Source organism: Microcaecilia unicolor, chromosome 3 (assembly GCF_901765095.1).
Source record: "Microcaecilia unicolor chromosome 3, aMicUni1.1, whole genome shotgun sequence".
Classification (NCBI taxonomy): Eukaryota; Metazoa; Chordata; class Amphibia; order Gymnophiona; family Siphonopidae; genus Microcaecilia; species Microcaecilia unicolor.
The window spans coordinates 244,976,600-244,997,289 of record NC_044033.1 but is presented as its reverse complement, the minus strand read 5'-3'; the positions used below and the strand labels follow the sequence as shown (position 1 = coordinate 244,997,289).

Genomic DNA, 20,690 nt, shown 5'->3' with positions numbered 1-20,690 from the left:
AGACTACTCCCAGGCGTTCCGCTGTGATGTCTTCTACTACCTCCCTGCTCCATGTCTCCGCTAAATGTGTCATATGTGATGCTTTCTGATGATCTCTAATCATTTGATGCCACCTTGCCAGCCCATTACATGGCGAACTTGTTTGTAGAAAAAGGTGATCTAATTTAGTAAACCGAACTACCGTCCGACTCCTGCGCTCCTCACTCAGCACATAATCTCGCACCTGTAGGTATGCAAAGGATTGGGAGCCAGCAAGCTGCAGTTCATTTTTAACTGTTTCAAACGTTTGGAAAACTCCATCCTCCTCTCTTTTAAGTTGGCCTATAAATCTACAGCCTTTTTCCCGCCACCTGGTAAATACCGACATTCCCATTCCTGCCGGGAAGTCCATGTTCCCCACTAATGGCATAAATGGGCTAGTCCCCTTGTCTGCATCCCCATGCCCTCTCCACCATCTCCAAGCCCGTTGTAACGCAGCCACATATGGGTTTTCCACTAACTTCCTCGCCCCCCGCAATGCCCAAGATTCTAAGACCGCAAAAGGATCGTTCGGCCTACACCAACTCTCCCAGAAACCTTGTAAGGCATAGTGTCCCTCTCCCGACATCAGTTCATGTATCCACCGCATTAACGCTGCTACGTTATATCTCCTCAAATCCGGAAGTCTAAGTCCTCCTTGTGCTCTGCCCTGTATCAACTTAGCAAAGGCAATCCTAGGGCATTTGGCATGCCAGATAAAAGTACCAACAATACTGCGATACTTTTTCTCCTCTCCCCTTCGCACCCACAGCGGGAGCGTTTGTAATGGGTATAAAAGCTTAGGCAGTAGCACCATCTTAACCAGCGCTATCCTTCCCATGAAATTTAAAGGCAAGTCTCTCCATTTTTGACATAATTTTTCTAGTTCTTCCAGCCGGCTTACCAGATTTTTTTTATACACCCAGGCCTGATCCGCACTAAGATATACCCCTAAATATTTAATACCATCCGTGGCCCATCGTAATGGGAAGTTCTGCGAGTCTCTACACCGACATCGACCGCTTACGGGAAGCGCTTCTGATTTCTCAAAGTTGATGCTGAGACCCGAAAAGGTCCCAAAGGCCCGGTTAAGTTGCATCGCCAAAGGTAGAGTTCTAGTCGCCTCATCCATTAATAATAGCATATCGTCTGCAAATAAATTTATTTTGTATTCCTCTCCTCCCAATCTTATGCCTTTGAGACTCGCCTCTTGTCTAATTCTAGCTGCCAGAGGCTCCAGCGTTAAAATGAATAATAACGGTGACAACGGGCATCCCTGCCTGGTTCCGCCCCCCCCAAGAGAAAACCTCTGTCAAAGAGCCATTTATAAGAATTTGAGCTGTCGGTGAGCTATACATAGCTCGGACCCATGCCAGAAACTCCCCCTGGATGCCGAAGCGCTCCAAAATCCAGAACATATATTTCCACACCACCTTATCAAACGCTTTCTCGGCATCCAGGCTAGCCAAAAACCGCGTCCCCCGTCCGTCCTTTCCCCTCCATTAGGATCCGACTCACTTTCAATATGTTTGCCGACGCAAATCTACCCTTAACAAAGCCCACCTGATCTGGATGCACCAGACAGGGGACCACCCGTCCCAATCGGTCCGCCAACACCGATGTCAAAATCTTTACATCTTGGTTCAAGAGGGAGATTGGTCTGTACGAGCCCACCAACTCCCCGTCTTTCCCTGGCTTGGGGAGTACCACTATGTGTGCATGATTCAACACTGGTCCCAGACTACTCTGCTCTCTGATGTCCTCACACATAGCAATAAATGGATCTACTATCATATCCTGAAGGATTTTATAATATTCCCCTCCCAGCCCGTCTGGACCCGGTGCCTTTGCCAACGGGATGCGCTTAATTACAATCTGAACTTCCTTCCCTCGTATTGGAGCGCTCAGCATCCTCTGTTGCTCCTCTGATACAGTAGGCAGTCCCACCCCCTCCAGAATTCCCTGCATTTATCCTCAGAGAATGACCCTTCCTTGTATAGCGCTGAGAAAAAATTTACAAACTCCCTTTTAATAGCCGGAAGTGTAGCACAAATCTGCCCATTCTTGTCTCTAATTTTACTGATAAATTTCCTGGCAGGCCTCTGGTTTACTAGAGACGCTAACATCTTACCTGTTTTGTTGCCCCACCTATGTAACTTGTATTTATACAAATTGACATTGTAAATCGCCTCCTCGTCCAGGACCTCCTGTATTTCTTTCCTACACTCCATGTAAGCCTGCCGTTTACCTATAGAGGAGCAACCAATAAGGGCCCTTCGCGCCTCCCGCAGCTTCATGGTTAAATCTTTAAGTTTCATCCCTCGTTTTTTATTTTTCGAGGCCACGTATGAAATAATTTTCCCTCGCAACACGGCCTTCGCCGCCTCCCAGAATATCCTCGGGCTCACAGATTGCTCTTCATTATCGGTTTTATATTCCAGCCAGCTCTTCCTTAAATAAGAGCAAAATTCCCTACTCTGATATAAAGCCGGGTTCAACCTCCAGCGGGCTGGACCCTCCCTGCTCCCCCATGCCCACTCTGCCCAAACGGGGGCGTGATCAGACACATCTGGCTCTCCAATTCCCGACCTCACCGATGCCAAACCTACCGAGTGGGAGACAAGCAGGTAGTCAAGACGGGAGTGGGCTCCATGAGGGTGGGAAAAAAATGTGTAATCAGTATCTTCTAAGTGTTGTTGCCTCCAAACATCCACCAAATCTAATTCTCTCATGAGAAAGTTCACCCCTTTATCTTCGTAATCCTTTTCTGCTTTCCTTGGGGGTTTGCAATCTATTGACGGGTCACTGGTAATGTTAAAGTCCCCCCTACAACAAGTTGGTAATTGTCTAGAGACATCAACCTAGCTGCCAACAAGGTGAAAAATTTATGACAATACACATTTGGAGCATATACATTACAAAGCCCCCACCTTAATCCCCTGTAGCACTCCTGCTACTATCAAAAATCGCCCTTCTGGATCCTGATACATTGTATGTAAGTCAAAGCAATAGATTTTCTGATTAGAATAGCCACCCCCCGCTTTCGCCCATTGTATGATGCATAATATATGTCCCCAACCCAGTCCTTCTTCAATTTCAGGTGTTCTAACCTGCTGAGGTGAGTCTCTTGAATCATGGCCACGTCAGCTTTCTGACGTTTCAGAGCCTGCAAAATTTTTTGTTCTCTTTACTGGAGAGTGTACTCCATCTACATTCAATGATATAATTTAATATTAGCCATGCATCTCCCTTGTCTCCAAGCAGCGTGAGAGTGTATTTCTCGTGTGGCTGAGCCCTCGGTAACCAGAGACATTGCTCTTGCCCTCTCCCCCCCCCCCCCCCCGTGCCTCATACCATCCTCGTACCTCTCATACATTTGCCACTCCTTCAGTCCTAGAGTTAACCAAAGAAACATCCAGTAATAAACCCGCCCTCCCACCCTCTCCCCCTTCCCCCCCTGCTCAGTCCTCCCCCTACCCGCCTCCCTACCCCTTTCTCCAACCCCCAAACCCCTCTTCCCTCCCTTCCCCTGCCCTCCCCTCTGCACACATCATATTCCATTGTTCCATCATCCAGACCCACAGCCATGCACCTCTTTCCCCCCAACCCATCATTACCAACTCTATTACCCCCGCATCCACCTCCCCTCCCGTAGAGTATGTACCCCTCTTCTGACACTAACCTATGTGTGCCCTTACTCTTCCTTACCTCATGCTCTAAACTACTGAGTAGCTCAAACTAGACCACAACCATTGCAGTACATCAAAAGAAGATAGAAATGAGGAAAAGAAAGAGACAAGAAGAAAAAAAAAAAAAGGGAATATTAATCAGAATTGTAACATTGCATACAGAACAACTAACGCAACTTCAACAGTATGGAGCTTTGTCTGTGTAACCTCTGCTGGGGACCGATTTGAGATCATAGCTTATGAATGCTATCTCCAGCAGTCCCACCCGGTCTTCTGCATCCACCTCTGGTGTCCATGCTCCATCTGTACTCAGGATCCACCATCTCTTTCAACGACAACATCCCCGGTCCTTTCTGATCCTTTAACCTATGCGCGTTTCCTCTTCTTCACTTGTACCGTTTATACACCTCAGGCGCCTCACAACTTACAAAGGTCCACAGTCCCACCCTCATACACTGATCAAATCCTCTGCTTTTATAGCTTCTCCCACAAACTCTGCCAGCTCTTTGGGGTCAGTAAAGAAGAGTACTTTATTATCCTGTACAATCCGCACTTTAGCAGGAAACATCAAGGCAAATTTCACCCCTCTGTCAAAGAGCCTTTTGCAGTGCTGTCCCATCTTCTTTCTCTGTTCCGAGACTGCTGCTGAGTAGTCCTGAAAAAGCATCAATTTATGCCCCTCATACTCCAAGCTTTTCTTCTTTCTAAAAGCCTGCAGGATCAGTTCTTTCTCTGCATAATTAAGTACCTTCACAATCACTGTCCTGGGCTGCTTTTCTCCTTCCTTCAACACACCTATTCTGTGAACCCTCTCAATCTTCAGAGCACCCTCAGCCATTTGAAGCTCCAGCTGCTCCGGTAGCCATTGTTCCACTAATTGCCTTAAACAGGGCCGCCGAGAGGGGGGGACAGGGGGGACAAAAGTCCCCGGGCCCGGGCCTCCAGGGGGGCCCGGCGCCGAGTCCGTGGGTGGTCGCCCCTCCGTCCGACTCCTAGGTCCCTCCGTCCCTCCCTCCCTCCGAATTGCAAAAGCGATCTTGTTCAGTTCTTACTTCGTCGGGGGTTACGGCGAGAGCAGCACGCAGACGCAGTAAAAAGCATGCAGGCTCCGCTTCAGCCTTCCCTCGTTGTCTGTCTCTCAGCTCTGGTCCCGCCTTTGAGGGCGGGACCACAGACAACGAGGGAAGGCTGAAGCGGGAGCCTGCACGCTTTTCCTGCGTTCTCTTCTGCATGCTGCTCTCGCCAACCCCAACGAAGTAAGAACAAGATCGCTTTGCATTCGGAGGGAGGGACGGAGGGGGGCCTTGGAATTCAGTCGGATGGATGGAAGGAGAGGGGGGCCTTGGATCTGGGAGGGAGGGAGGGAGTTTAGTAGCGCTATAGAAATGATAAGCAGGTAGTAGAAGGGCCTTGGATCTTGGAGGGAGGGGGAGGCCTTGGATCTCGGGGGGGGGGGGCAGGCCTTGGATCTCAGAGGGGGGAGAAAGAAGAGATTTGCTGGACAAGAGGGCAGGGCAGGGGGAGAGAGAAGAGATTGCTGGACAGAGGGCAGGGGGAGAGAGAGAAGAGATTGCTGGACAAGAGGGCAGGGCAGGGGGGATAGAGAAGAGATTGCTGGACAGAGGGCAGGGGAGAGAGAAGAGAGTGGCTGGACAAGAGGGCAGGGGGGAGAGAGAAAGATTGCTGGACAGAGGGCAGGGGGGGAGAGAGAAGAGATTGCTGGACAAGAGGGCAGGGCAGGGGGGAGAGAGAAGAGATTGCTGGACAAGAGGGCAGGGGGAGAGAGAAGAGATTGCTGGACAAGAGGGCAGGGGGAGAGAGAAGAGATTGCTGGACAAGAGGGCAGGGCAGGGGGGGAGAGAGAAGAGATTGCTGGACAAGAGGGCAGGGGGAGAGAGAAGAGATTGCTGGACAAGAGGCAGGGGGGAGAGAGAAGAGATTGCTGGACAAGAGGGCAGGGGGAGAGAGAGAAGAGATTGCTGGACAAGAGGGCAGGGCAGGGGGAGAGAGAAGAGATTGCTGGACAAGAGGGCAGGGGGAGAGAGAAGAGATTGCTGGACAATAGGGCAGGGGGGAGAGAGAGAGATGCTGGACAAGATGGCAGGGGGAGAGAGAAGAGATTGCTGGACAAGAGGGGCAGGGCAGGGGGGAGAGAGAAGAGATTGCTGGACAAGAGGGGCAGGGGGAGAGAGAGAGAATTGCTGGACAAGAGGGCAGGGCAGGGGGGGAGAGAGAAGAGATGGCTGGACAAGAGGCAGGGGGAGAGAGAAGAGATGCTGGGACAAGAGGGGAGGGGGAGAGAGAAGAGATTGCTGGACAAGAGGGCAGGGGGAGAGAGAAGAGATTGCTGGACAAGAGGGCAGGGGGAGAGAGAGAAGATATTGCTGACAAGAGGGCAGGCAGGGGGGAGAGAGAAGAGATTGCTGGACAAGAGGCAGGGGGAGAGAGAAGAGATTGCTGGACAAGAGGGCAGGGGGAGAGAGAGAGATCGCTGGACAAGAGGGCATTGGGGAGAGAGAAGAGATCGCTGGACAAGAGGGCATTGGGGAGAGAGAAGAGATTGCTGGACAAAAGGGCAGGGGGGAGAGAGAAGAGATTGCTGGGCAGGGCAGAGGGGAGAGAAGAACTGCTGAACATGGATGGATGATTGGAGGGGGCAGGGGAGAGAGGAAATTTACTGGATATGGTTGGATGGAGGAGAGGCCAGGAGAGAATGAGGAGTTGCTGGACATGGATAGATGGAGGGGAGGGAAGTCAGGAAGGAGATGCACATGGATGGAGGGAAGGGAAGAGAGAAGAAAAGCTGAACATGGATGGATGGAGTGGAGGGCAGGGAAGAGAGAAGAAATGATGGACAAGGATGAAGGGAAGGAAAGACAAAGGAAGGAGATGCACACGGATGGAGGGAAAAGGAAGAGAGGAGAAATGCTGGATATGGATGGAGGGGAGGGAAGACAGGAAATACATGCACATGGATGGAGGGGAGGAGAGTGAGGAGAAATGCTCAATTTAAGGGCTGGATCGGAACACTTCAGGACAGATGCCGAAACTTGAGGAAGGATAGGGACAGGGCTACAGATGGTAGACAGGACGCATAAGGACACAGGAGGATGGTGAGAGAAAAAATATCAAATGGAAAGAAGACACTGCATAAAACAGAAGTTGGGACCAAAGCGAATAGAAAAACTATGATCAGACAACAAAGGTAGAAAAAAGTATTTTATTCAGAATTTATTAATTGGAATATGTCAGCTTTTGGAAATGTGTATCTGTGATATTTTTCATGCAGGTTTCAATTTTTCTAGTATTGCTGCATGCTGAGTCTGACTTCTTGAGGTAACTTTCTAGTTCAGTATTTTGCCTTCATATTTTTTTATTTCTAGTTCCTTATGTCATATCTGTTGCCATGTGTTTTTCATGTGTGATCAAGGTACAGTATTCTGCTAGTGTGTAGTATTTGCAGCCCTTTTTGTTTTGTTTTTTATTAGGTTGTGTACTGGTGTTTTAGAGCCCGGTGTAATTATAGTGCTGCCTTTCCACGCATAAGGTTGTAGTTCGTCCTGTCCTTGGAATTAGTGCTGTTATGGTTTGGTAAGGTTATGAGTGGGTTTTTGCACAAGTTTGTGTATAGTGTTTTGCAGTGGAGAGATTGTGTTTTGGCTTTACTGAGGTGGCACCAAACATCAGAAAAGGTGTAGAGCCTAAATCATGACACACTACCTCTTGAAGGATCTACATATAGTGCAAGGGGCCCGGCAGTGGGGGTGGGGGGGGGGGGGCCCAGGGCGGCCTTGTCCCGGGCCCGGCCCAGTCTCTCGCGGCCCTGGCCTTAATCTCTGTCCTTAACTGATTCAGGGATGCAACAATGCGAATGTTGCTCCTCCTGCTTCTATTTTCTTGGGTCATCTACCTGCTGTGCCAGCCTCTGGCATTCTGTTCCAGTACAAGCAATTCGGGCCTCCGCGGTCTCCATCTTGTCCTCTTGCAGGGACACTCTTTCTTCAGCCTGCTGCAGCCTCGTGCTTTGCCGCTCCACCGACTCACGAATCTGCTCCACTGAGGCTTGAAACTTGGAGAGCTTCTCTTCCAGTATAGCCGTGACCTGTTGGATGAGCCCCTGCATTGTATCTGCAGATTGGCTCGTCACCCCCGCGATCTCTTTCGCCGCCGCCATCTTGGGGCTTCCGTCCAACACACGTGGTTTTTGTGGGCGCTGATTTTTCGCTGGCATACCAGCCATCTACCTGCACACTGGAATTGCAACCACCGCAGACGAGAGCCCTTGGTTTCCGCTACTGTTACAGGTATTTTCTGTGCCAGTTGACGGGGTCTATGCGGGTTAACTTTTAAGACTTAGAAGGAGGCTGGAGCGGAGTCGATCTTCGGACGTCCGCTCAGCAGCGCTGCATCACGTGACCCCCTAAATGTCTATTTTCTAATATATTTCCACTGTTCATGATTATTGTAAGCCACATTGAGCCTGCAAAGAGGTGGGAAAATGTGGGATACAAATGCAATAAATAATAATAATCATGAATTAAATCTTGTTTGTTTACTCTGAGGCAATTATGTTCGGTGCACAGATTTTTCACCTCACGATGCCTTTCACACACTTATCCTCTCACTCATCATATCTAAAATTGATTACTGTAATATTGTCTTTGCTGGAGTTACACAAGTGGTAGTCAAGAAACTACAATCCTTGCAATACACCGCTATATGAATTCTTTGCCATGCCAGCAAATATGATTGCGTATCTCCCCTTCTCAAAACACACCACTGGCTGCCTCTCACTTTTCAAGTACATTATAAGGTACTTCTATTGACCTTTCGTACTGGCTGTCCTCCTATCTTGCTTCCCTCACTGCTCCCTGTTCACCGCTCTTGTTTTTCGTTCCCTTAATGACAATCGAATGGTCTTGCCTGGCCCTCGCCTTGCAAGACATGAAAGAACCAGGCAGGGCCGGTCTTAGCAAGTGCGGGGCCCTGTGCAGACCAAGTTGGTGGGGCCCCATCCTAGCCCCGCCCCCACCCTAGCTCCACCTCATTGATAAGATTATTCAATTTTTAGAAAATTTTTATTTATGAAATTTCAAATAAACACAAATGAAGCTAAACTTGTACAGAAAAACTGATTGAAATAATGAGCACAATGCTATCATGAACCCCCCCCCCCCCCTCCACAGAAATTATTCAGTTCAAGTCCACTACAATTAGTAGTTCCAATTCGCATAACAAAGGAGAATAAAGGAAAAATATTAAGAAAAGATTCAGTACTTTCAAATTCCCCTATTGCTCTGTAACCCATCAAATCAGAGAGGCAACACAGAGATCCCCAACCCCAAGTAGCCAAAAAAGATGTAAGTGCATAGGTTCCCACTAAAAAAAAAACCCACAACACATTTACGGTACCAAATGTTTCCATAAATCAGCTATATTAGAGATAGACTTTTAATTAAATTTAGATATTAGATATGTATCATATGACAAAGAATAAAGTGGTTGCTCAAAGCATATACTAACCACAATTGCTCAACTGCAAAACACTATGCACAAATTTGTGCAAAAACACACTCATAACCTTACCAAACCATAACAGAACTAATTCCAAGGACAGGACGAGCTACAACCTTATGCGTGGAAAGGCAGCACTGTAATTACACCAGGCTCTAAAACACCAGTATACAACCTAGTGAAACAAAAAAAAGGGCTGCAAATACTACACACTAGCAGAGTACTGCACCTTGATCACACATGAAAAACACATGATATAACAGATACGAAGGCAAAATACTGAACTGTGGAAAGTTACCTCAAGAAGTCAGACTCAGCATGCAGCAATACTAGAAAAATTGAAACTTACATGCAAAATATCACAGATGCACATTTCCAAAAGCTGACATATTCCAATTAATAAATTCTGAATAAAATAATTTTTCTACCTTTGTTGTCTGTGTCCTTATGTGTCCTGTCTACCATCTGTAGCCCTGTCCCTATCCTTTCTCCAGTTTCAGCATCTGCCTTCAAAGTGTTCCGATCCAGCCCTTAAATTCAGCAATTTTCCCTCCATCCATATCCAGCATTTCTCCTCATCCCCTCCATCCATGTGCATCTACTTTCCTCCCCTCCCCTTCATCCATGTCCAGCATTTCTCCTCTCTCCCTTCCCTTCCATCCTTGTGCATCTCCTTCGTCTTTCCTTCCCTCCATTCCTGCCCAACATTTCTCCTCTCTTCCCTGCTCTCCACTCCATCTATGTCCAGATTTTTCCTCTCTTCCCTCCCCTTCATCCATGTGCATCTCCTTCCAGTCTTCCCTCCCCTCCATCTGCCCATGTCCAGCAACCCTCCTCTCCCCCTGTTCTCCCCTCCATCCACCCAAGTCCAGCAACCCTCCTCCCCTCCCCTGCCCTTCCCTTCATCCACCCACCCATGTCCAGCAACCCTCCCCTCCCCTTCATCCACCCATGTCCAGCAACCCTCCCCTCCCCTCATGTCCAGCAACCCTCCTCCCCTCCCCTGCCCTCCCCTTCATCCACCCATGTCCAGCAACCCTCCCCTCCCCTTCATCCACCCATGTCCAGCAACCCTCCCCTCCCCTACACCCATGTCCAGCAACCCTCCTCCCCTCCCCTCCATCCATGTCCAGCAACCCTCCTCCCCTTCCTCCATCCATGTCCAGCAACCCTCCTCTCCTCCCTGCCCGCCCCACCATCCATCCTTACCCAGCAGCGACTCTCTTCTCCCCTGCCCACCCCCTCCAGTGATTCATACCAAGTTGGGCAGCTTTCTCCCCCTCCCCCTCCGGGTCCTGTTTCTTCCGCCCGCTCTCACCCATCCGCATGGTCGTCGTTTTTAAAGTCCTGAGGCATTCTTCCTCCGACACACAGGCATTCTTCCTCCGGCGATTCACACAGCCTGCCTTCTGCCAGCGTCGGAGCCTCTCCTCAGACGCGTCCCACCTCCTCAATGCAACTTCCTGTCTTGCGCAGAGGTGGGACGCGTCTGAGGGAGGCCCCGCCCCGACGCTGGCAGAAGGCAGGCTGTGTGAATCGCCAGCGTGTCGGACTCAGAGGGAGAACGCCTTGGGGCTTTAAAAACGAGCGACAACGCAGATGGGCGTGAGCAGGGGAAGGTGCAAGACTCGCGTGGGAGGGGAGGAGGCAGAGAAAGGCAGAGGCAGACTTGAGGCGCACCGCGCGGGGCCCCCTTAAGCGCGAGGCCCTATGCAGCCACCTCGGTCGCCTCTGCCTAAGACCGGCCCTGTTCCCCAAGTCCATTTAATAATGGTCTATTATTATTATTATTTGTTACATTTGTATCCCACATTTTCCCACCTTTTTGCAGGCTCAATGTGGCTTACATATAACCGTTAATGGCGTTAGCTGATTATGGTCTGAAAAATTAAAAGTCTATGGACTTTTTCCTTTAGGACTTAATTTTTCCTTTAGGAAGCCATCCAAACCTTTTTTAAACCCCGCTAAGCTAACTGCTTTTACCACATAAGTACATAGGTGTTGCCATACTGGGACAGATCAAAGGTCCAACAGTGGCCAATCCAGGTCATAAATACCTGGCAAGATCCCCCCAAAAGTACAAAACATTTTATGCTGCTTATCCCAGAAATAAGCAGTGGAATTTTCCCAAGTCCCCCCTAATGGGTTGCTGCTACACCTTTGATGGTTAGAGCAGCAGCTTGAGAACCTGGGAACCCAAGGTCCAAATCCCACTGCCAGTCCTTGTGACCGTGAGCAAATCACCCAACCCTCCATCACCTCAGTATAAACTTAGATTGTTGGATTTATCTACTGTACCTGAATCCTTAAAAAAAAATCTCCCCATTTTCTCCCAATATTGTTACAGAAATATATGTGAGAAAAGCTTCCCATTTCGCCCTAGCAAAAATAATCTTCCTAAAAGTTGAATTTGGAGATGTTTACTGGTGTCCTTCAGGCTGGCTTCTTTACGGTCAAATGTGAAAGGTGCACCTTCGGTTAATTATGTGTGTATTGCTGTTATCCTATCTGCCTTGGATGAAGGTGGGCTACAAATTTGTAATAAAATCTAAAGTGTTTGATTTCTATTGATAACCTAATAAAATCTAAAAATCATTCTTGCATTAATGTAGAATAAAGTCTTTCCACCTTTCTTTTTGGGTTTGCATTCTGGGTGGGGAGAAGGGATCTCAGGTATGGCATGGAAAGGTGACTCTACACTGCAGCTCCAGAGACTGACAGATTGTTAAATTATTATTATTATTATTGTTGTTGTTGTTGTTAGGATTTATTTACCACCTTTTTGAAGGAATTCACTAGATCAAACATGAGCAATAGGCAATTAGAGCAGTAAAAATATTCGAACAACAATACAAAGTATGGCATGGGCTGACGTCTTCTTCGTTGGTGGAAAGATTTTTTGTAGGGCTCCGGAGCCCCCAGGAGGAGAGCCGGTTTTCAGCATTCACAGCAGCTCACAGGAACTCTCAGCGATTTGCAGCTCAGAGCTGTTTATAGTAATTTACAGCAGCAGATGTCCTCAAGATTTGTGGATTAGAGACTGTCTGCTTAACCAAAGCTAAGTACCAGCCATTTAGGGGCTAGTTTGCTGTTTGATAGTAAAAGCTAGTATGAGGATGTTTAACACAATGCCTGTTTAATGAACTGTAAGGATTGCTGTGCCCTCCGGTAGGGGTTGTTTTCCGTAGGCAGCCTTTTTTTGCATGTTTTGGGCTGGGATTAGTCTGTGATAGTTTAGTTTTGGGTGAGTGCCCCTTTATTAGTTATAATAAAAGAAGATAAACTTTTTCATCTCATTTGCTTTTTCTCACTAAATGTGAGTTTTTTGCGTCTGGTATTTTTTTTCTCTTTTTCCTTCTTAGGGAACCAATGGTATTAACCTACTCCTGATAAAATAAGGATATAATAAATACTTTTGTATTTTTCCTGTTTGGAGGTTTGAGGTTTCAATTGTTTTGTAATATATTTAAAGTAGAGGTTTTTCCACAATTAAAGGGACACTCACAAACTAACTATATATAAACTTTGCAAACTCCTTTTAGAAAGTTAGAATATTCCAATAGAGTTTGTTTTTCTCCTGTTTAATATTATGGTAAACTACTTGCAATGACAACACACACATGTACTAGAACATTATAATTGGTAGTGAGGGGTAAGGCAAAGTTGTAACATATAGATGAGTAAGAAAGTAGGAAGAATTAGAAAGTAATGTGATTGATTTGAAGAAAGTTGCATGTGAGGTCAGAAAGGTGGTTAAATATTATCTCAGCTAGAGTAGGAGTGGATAAACATGTCCCGCTGCAGTATGTGCAGCCTGCCCGAGTCAATCCTTGTGTGTGTGAGTGAGACTAACAAGTTAGTTACTTCTTCCATTAAAGGCTTGGTTGAAGAGCCAATCTTTCACCTGCTTCCTGAAGTGGAGGGAGAGACCTCTCCTTGGGGGAGGGGGGGGGGGGGTCCTGAGAGATGTAGGGGCAGAAATGGTCCTTCTTGCTGGACTAACCTTTTCCACTCTCACATTCTTTCACTTTTCAGCCCAACCAGGGCTGCCGAGAGACTGAGCCGGGCCTGGGGCAGAATTGTCATCGCCGCTCCCCCCCCCCCCCAAAAAAGAAATCGTCATCACCGCCGCTGCCCAACATTGCCTGCCCCTGTGGCTGCTTTCCTCAGGTCGCACATGCCTCAGTCTCAAAACTTAGGGCCCAGCAGCTACTAGGCAGGCAATGCAATGGGGGTCTCAGCGCCGGAGTTTTCGCTCTCCTGCTCCTGTTGGGACACGATCACCCGGGTCCCATCAGGAGCAGGAGGGAGAGACCCCTGCACCGGGCCCCCCTGGAGGCCCGGGGAATTTTGCCCCCCCTGCCCCCCTCTCGGCAGCTGTGAGCCCAACTCCTACTCTGTTCAATGAATTCTAGAAGACTGCATTATATAAAATATTGAGCCTTAATAACAGAAAAGCGTTCATCTGTAATCCGCACAGACACTGTTTACTAAGCCGCACTGTAGGCGTGCTAAAAACGGTAGTGCAGCTTAGTAAACAGGGTCCTAAATAAATTAAGGAGCTAAGAGGTGATCGTCATTCCTTCCAGCACTCAAATCGCCTTCTGGGGAAGTTTTTTTTCCCTCCTAGATAACATCCTACAGAGAGCAAAGTCCTAAGGTAATATTACTTTTATGGGATGACATCATTGGTTTTCAGATGTCGCTAAAATGGTATCAGAAAACCCAATTATGCTTTAGGAAGCATTGCCAAGCCTGTTTTCCCCTTTCAATCCAGATGTTGTTTGGTTTTCCCTATTTTTCTACCTTTTGCCTTCTTTTTCTCTTTTTTTTGATGAGGGGCATAATCGAACGGGGCGCCCAAGTTTTCCTGAGGGCGTAGGGTTACCATATGGCTCCAGAAAAAGGAGGACGGATTGAGCCAGCCGGGTTTTACTTCCATTGCGCGTCCTCACAGGCCGTCCCCGCGAAGGGGCGGGGAAACCCGTATTATTGAAGCAAGATGGGCGGCCATCTTTCGTTTGAATAATATGGTCAGGGATGCCCAAATCTCAACATTTAGGTCAACCTTAGTCGTCCTTAGAGATGGTCGTCCCCGATTTTTGGTGATAATGGAAACCGAGGACGCCCATCTCAGAAATGACCAAATCCAAGCCATTTGGTCGTGGGAGGAGCCAGCATTCGTAGTGCACTGGTCCCCCTCACATGCCAGGACACCAACCAGGCACTCTAGGGGGCACTGCAGTGGACTTCAGAAAAAGCTCGCAGGTGCATAGCTCAAAACCCACTCCCCACAACTGTACACCACTACCATAGCCCTTAGGGATGAAGGGGGGCACCTAGATGTGGGTACAGTGGGTTTGTGGTGGGTTTTGGAGGGCTCACATTTACCACCACAAGTGTAACAGGTGGGGGGGGGGGGATGGGCCTGGGTCCGCCTGCCTGAAGTGCACTGCAGTACTCACTAAAACTGCTCCAGGGACCTGCATACTGCAGTCATGGAGCTGGGTATGATATTTGAGGCTGGCGTAGAGGCTGGAGAAAATATTTTCATTTTTTTTAGGGTGGGAGGGGGTTAGTGACCACTGGGGGGAGTAGGGGGAGGTCCTCCCCCATTCCCTCTGGTGGTCATCTGGTTATTTAGGACACATTTTTGTGGCTTGGTCATAAAAAAAGGACCAAGTAAAGTCGGCCAAGTGTTTATCAGGGACACCCTTCTTTTTCCCATGATCGGCCGAGGACGCCCATGTGTTAAGCACGCCCCAGTCCCGCCTTCGCTATGCTTCCGACACACCCCCGTGAACTTTGGTCATCCCTGCGAAGGAAAGCAGTTGAGGATACCCAAAATTGGCTTTCGATTATGCCGATTTGGGCGACCCTGGGAGAAGGACGCCCATCTCCTGATTTTTATCGAAAGATGGGCGCCCTTCTCTTTAGAAAATAAGCCTGTTAGGGATTCTTTTCTTTCAGTAGCTTATTTTGCTTTCTTCTGCATGAAATATGTTTGTTTACTAAAATTTGCTATACTTCCCTTTTTGAGCAAAACAAGTTTACATAGAAAGCTAAAACACTTCAAAACAAAACAAAACAGAATTCCATTATGATGGGAAAGAGAAGACACCAACCAAGATCATTCAGCATTTACAAATACATAATAGGTGGAACCCTAGTCAAGAAAAATCTCACCAGGTGCAAACTTTTTCTTCACTTTTCTTCATTCAACATGTAATTAAACTCTGGAATTTGTTGCCAGAGAATGTGCTAAAGGCAGTTAGCTTAGCGGAGTTTTAAAAAGGTTTGGTCGGTGTCCTAAAGGAAAAGTCCATAGACCATTATTACATTGATTTGGGGGAAAATCTACTGCTTATTTCTGGGATAAGCAGCATAAAATGTATTGAACGTTTTTGGGATCTTGCCAGGTATTTGTGACCTGGATTGGCCACTGTTGGAAACAGTGGGCTGGATGGACCTTTGGCCTGTCCCACAGTGGCAATACTTATGTACTTAAAAGCAACAGATGAGATTTGAGTAGAGATTTACATTTCTTAAAAAGATGGTTCAGAGCAGATAAAAGGGAGCAGATCATTCCGGAGCTTGGGACCAAGAAAGTGAAAAGCAGGGTGTCATGTAGATTTCAGGTGTGCCAATTTGGGTGCAGGAAGAAGATGGGTATATTTTGAAAGCCATGAATGAAACAGTGCTTTCCCCACAGATGTGGTCTGTTTGAAAATCACTCCTTTATATGCCTTACACAAATCGAGCTTTATCTGCATAGCTTTGCCGGCAGTGAGAAAAGATGTTCTTGGGGATTGAGGTATGGATTTGGATTTAGCTTACACCTTGCAATTATGTGCATAGTGTTGTGGGGGTGGAAAAGTAGCCTTATGGGTAGTGTAGTGTAGTGTTGTGCCATAAGCAGGAATTTTTAACAGGAGACACGCCCCCGGTACCGTAAAATCACTTCCACTCCAGTCTTTGCTCGGGCAGTAGCAGTGACACTCAAAAAGTGCACCGGGGTCTTTCCGGTCTTCATAAAATAGGGAGTTGCATCAGAAGGGGCAGGACGGTTTGGAGAGAAAGTCCAGCTGCAGACAGCCTATGAATGCTGCTGCCCAGGCAAAAATGGGTGGAGGTGGGTCTGACAGGAGGTGTGTATGCCACACACACACCTTGAATAAATACGCCACTGGTGCAGTGGGCTGAGAACCGGGGGAATTGGGCTCACTTCCTACTGCAGCTCCTGGTGACCCCGTGCAAGTCACTGAAACCTTCTTTGCACCAGGTACAAAAAAATTAGATTGTGAGCCCACCAGGGACAGAGAAAGTACCTGCATAAATCAGCACTGGGTAATCTATTACTTTTAAAAGTAACAAGTAATTGTAACAACTACTTTCGTACAAATGTAATGGAATAACTAATCGTTACTTTTTCCACTAATGAATAATACAGAGGGGCATTTTCGATATGACGTCTAAAAATCCGATTTTGGATGTTTTACGAAAAACATCCAGAAATCCAATAGCGAACAGCAAACATGGCCATTTTCAGACCAGAAAAATGTCCATTTTTTTCCTTTGGAAATGGCCATTTGCTAGATGTTTTTCTGCTCAGTGTGTCTATCTTTTAAGACCATCTTCGTGGAACGTGGCCATTTTGAAACCAGAAAAACGTCCAACTTTTTGTTTGGAAAATGGCCGTTTGCTAAACCTTTTTGTGCGCAGTGCGTCTATTGTTTAGAACCATTTTTTTAAAAATCCAAGGGGAAAACACACAAAAACAAGCCATTGGGATGTAGGAGGAGCCAGCATTCTTAGTAGACTGGCCACACAGACATCCCAGCAGAGCAGTGGGTCACCCGAGGGGACATTGCAGTGGACTTCACATCAAAGCTCCCAGATACACATCTCACCGTTACCCCTTTTAATGTATGGGGAACCCTCGAAACCGTATGTCTCAATAAAATACTGTGGGTCTTGTTTACTAAGTTGCACTGTAGGTCTGCTAACTTTTAACGTGCGCTAACGATAGAGACACCCATTCCTATGGGTGTCTCTAGCGTTAGTGCATGCTAATTTTTAGCATGTGCTAAAACGTTTGCGCGCCTATGGTGCGGATTGGTAAGCAGGACCCTGTGATATTCATCAATGAGCTGAGTGAGTATTTAACTGAAGCATTTAAACTGCACCTGTTCTTTTTTTGGCCTGTCACTGCCACCTGTCACCCTGCTTCCTGGATCTGAACAGCATTTTGTGGAGGCAATTTCCAGCGTTTTAAGCCAGGTAAGGGGCCCAGTCTTGGTCTAAGTCATGGGGGGGGGGGGTGGAATTGTGGAAATTGTTGTGGGGGGGGGGGAGATTGATGGAGCATGAGGGAGCAATCAAGAATCTGCTGATTGCTGAGATGGGGTGAGGGAGAAATTGAGAAAACTGCTATGGGGGGGGGGGGGGGGGGATTGGGAATCTGGCTGACTGCTGAGGTGGGGAAGGGGTGAAGGTTGAACTGGGGAAATTGCTGTGGTGGGTTGGGGGGTGAACTTTGAAAATTAAGGCTAAAGGTTTCTAGAGAGCTGGGCTTGTTGAAACTAAAGAACAAGTCAGGGCATTGGGGTGACAGGAGAAAAGCAGGGAAAATAAAGAAGAAAAATGGGTGGGACTTTAAAGCTAGGAAAAGAGGAGTAAAATATTCAGGGGGGACAAAAGCTGGAGGAAAAATAAACTATTTGGGGGGCTGGGGGGGACAAAAGCTTGTAAAAGAGGAGGAAATATTTGGGGGCTGAGGGGAAGGAAAGCGAGAGAAAAGAGGAAAATGTTCTGGGGCAGGAGGCTGGGAGGGAAGATGGAAGGACAAAGAATGTTCCTGGGGAGGAAAAGTAAATGCATTTGGTGGGGGGGCAGTAAAGCAGAGGAAGAGAGATTTTTACAGGGCAGAGGGATGGATGCTGCTATGCCAAATGGAGGTGGGGGGGGGGGGGATGTTTCCATTCTGATCTATTTCCTCACCTAGTCCTCGTGACAATGACAATCCAGTTCTCTGAATATCCACAGTGAGTACACAAGAGATATTTGCACGTATTGCATCCACGATGGATGTTGTAAAACCCAGAATGCCAAGGTATGTCCTGGGAACTAGGATGAGAAACACATACTGGAATTATTGAATTTTATTCACTTACAAGATTTTGACCATAACCCATAAGGTTCTCCACTCAGCAACCCCCCAATCTGTCCTCTTTAATTTTCCATATACCCCCCCTTCCTCTACTGAGCACCTTCTCACTGTCACCAGGTTTTTTCTCTTGCCTTGAGTCTGAGGCACTGTGTGTTTCTTTTGTACAGCTCCATCTCCCTGTTTCCCTCTGGGCAGAACAGTCCTAGGTAAGGTTTAGGGACCTACCTAAAGATCACCTTTTCTGGTTGGCTCTTCTTGCAGGTAACACCCTATCCTTTCCCCCTCCCCTATTATCTGTTCCCCTGCTCCGCTGCCTCTTCTGGCAGGTGCTTCCTGTTAAGAGAGGGAGTTCTTTTCTTTTCCTTATTGACATTTAGGGGGGTCCAATGTGCGCATCTGAAAATAAAAATGACTTTTCAGCCGCATGTATCAGACGTGCGCCAAAAATGAAATTACCGCAAGGGCCATACGGTAGCCGTGCGGTAACTCCATTTTTGGCATGCGTAGATGCTTACACAGCTTAGTAAAAGGGCCCCTTAGAACTGTGATTTGCAATTGTAGCCACAGCCGGGGTCCCAGTCCCAGCCCAGACTCTTACCAGAAAAAGCACAGTGTTTGTTGGCAGGACAGTAACTGTTGAGAGTCAGCTCCAGATGTTACTTAGATAAAGGTGAGCCGGTCGATATTGTGTATCTGGATTTTCAGGCGTTTGACAAAGTACCTCATGAAAGACTCCAGAGGAAATTGGAGAGTCATGGGATAGGAGGTAATGTTCTTGTGTGGATTAAAATCTGGTTAAAAGATAGAAAACAGAGAGTAGGGTTAAATGGTCAGTATTCTCAATGGAGAAGGGTAGTTAGTGGGGTTCCCCAGGGGTCTGTGCTGGGACTGCTGCTTTTTAACATATTTATAAATGATCTAGAGATGGGAGTAATTAGTGAGGTAATTTTTTTTTTTGTTACATTTGTACCCTGTGCTTTCCCACTCATGGTAGGCTCAATGCGGCTTACATATTATATACAGGTACTTATTTGTACCTGGGGCAATGGAGGGTTAAGTGACTTGCCCAGAGTCACAAGGAGCTGCCTGTGCCTGCAGTGGGAATTGAACCCAGTTCCCCAGGACCAAAGTCCACCACTCTAACCACTAGGCCACTCCTCCACTGCTGATGACACAAAGTTATTCAAAGTCGTTAAATCGCGGGAGGATTGTGAAAAATTACAAGAGGACCTTTAGAAACTGGGCATCTAAATGGCAGATGACGTTTAATGTGAGCAAGTGCAAAGTGATGCATGTGGGAAAGAGGAACCCAAACTATAGCTACATCATGCAAGGTTCCATGTTAGGAGTCATCAACCAAGAAAGGGATCTCGGCGTTGTTGTTGATGATACGTTGAAACCCTCTGCTCAGTATGCTGCGGCGCCTAAGAAAGCAAATACAATGTTAGGTATTATTAGGAAAGGAATGGAAAACAAAAAAGATGACGTTATAATGCCTTTGTATCGCTCCATGGTGCGACCACACCTCGAATATTGTGTTCAATTCTGGTTGCCACATCTCAAAAAAGATATAGTGGAATTAGAAAAAGTACAGAGAAGGGTGACGAAAATGATAAAGGGGATGGGACGACTTTCCTATGAGGAAAGGCTAAAGCAGCTAGGGCTCTTCAGCCTGGAGAAAAGGTGGCTGAGGGGAGATATGATAGAGGTCTATAAAATAATGAGTGGAGTGGAACGGGTAGATATGAAGCGTCTGTTTACGCTTTCCAAAAATACTAAGACTAGGGGGCATGCGATGAAGCTATAATGTAGTATATTTAAAACAAATCGGAGAAAATTTTTCTTCACTCAACGTGTAATTAAACTCTGGAATTCGTTGCCAGAGAATGTGGTAAAGGCAGTTAGCTTAGCGGAGTTTTAAAAAGGTTTGGACGGCTTCCTAAAGGAAAAGTCCATGGACCATTATTAAACTGACTTGGGGAGAATCCACTGCTTATTTCTAGGATGAGCAGCATAAAATGTATTGAACTTTTTTGGGTTCTTGCCAGGTATTTGTGTCCTGGACTGGCCACTGTTGGACACAGGATGCTGGGCTTAAAGGACCTTTGGTCTGTTCCTAGGGCCGGCTCTTTTTAACGTCTTTGTGAGCGATATTGCGGAAGGGCTGTCTGGTAAGGTTTGTCTCTTTGCGGATGATACTAAATTCTGCAACAGGGTGGACACCCTGGAGGGTGTGAATGACATGAGGAAGGACCTAGCGAAGCTAGAGGAATGGACCGATATTTGGCAACTAAGCTTTA

General features: G+C 47.2%; 1 protein-coding gene across 1 annotated transcript in view; it reads left to right on the top strand.

Moving 5' to 3' along the window:
* The first annotated feature begins 16,467 nt into the window (after nt 1-16,467).
* The window catches only part of LOC115466391 (zinc finger protein 585A-like), a 218,841-nt gene continuing 214,618 nt past the window's right edge, over nt 16,468-20,690 (top strand). Inside the window, exons 1-2 of the mRNA XM_030197588.1 lie at nt 16,468-16,503; nt 17,466-17,501. The gene's annotated coding sequence lies outside the window, so the exon portion shown is untranslated. The remainder of the gene's footprint in view (nt 16,504-17,465; nt 17,502-20,690) is intronic.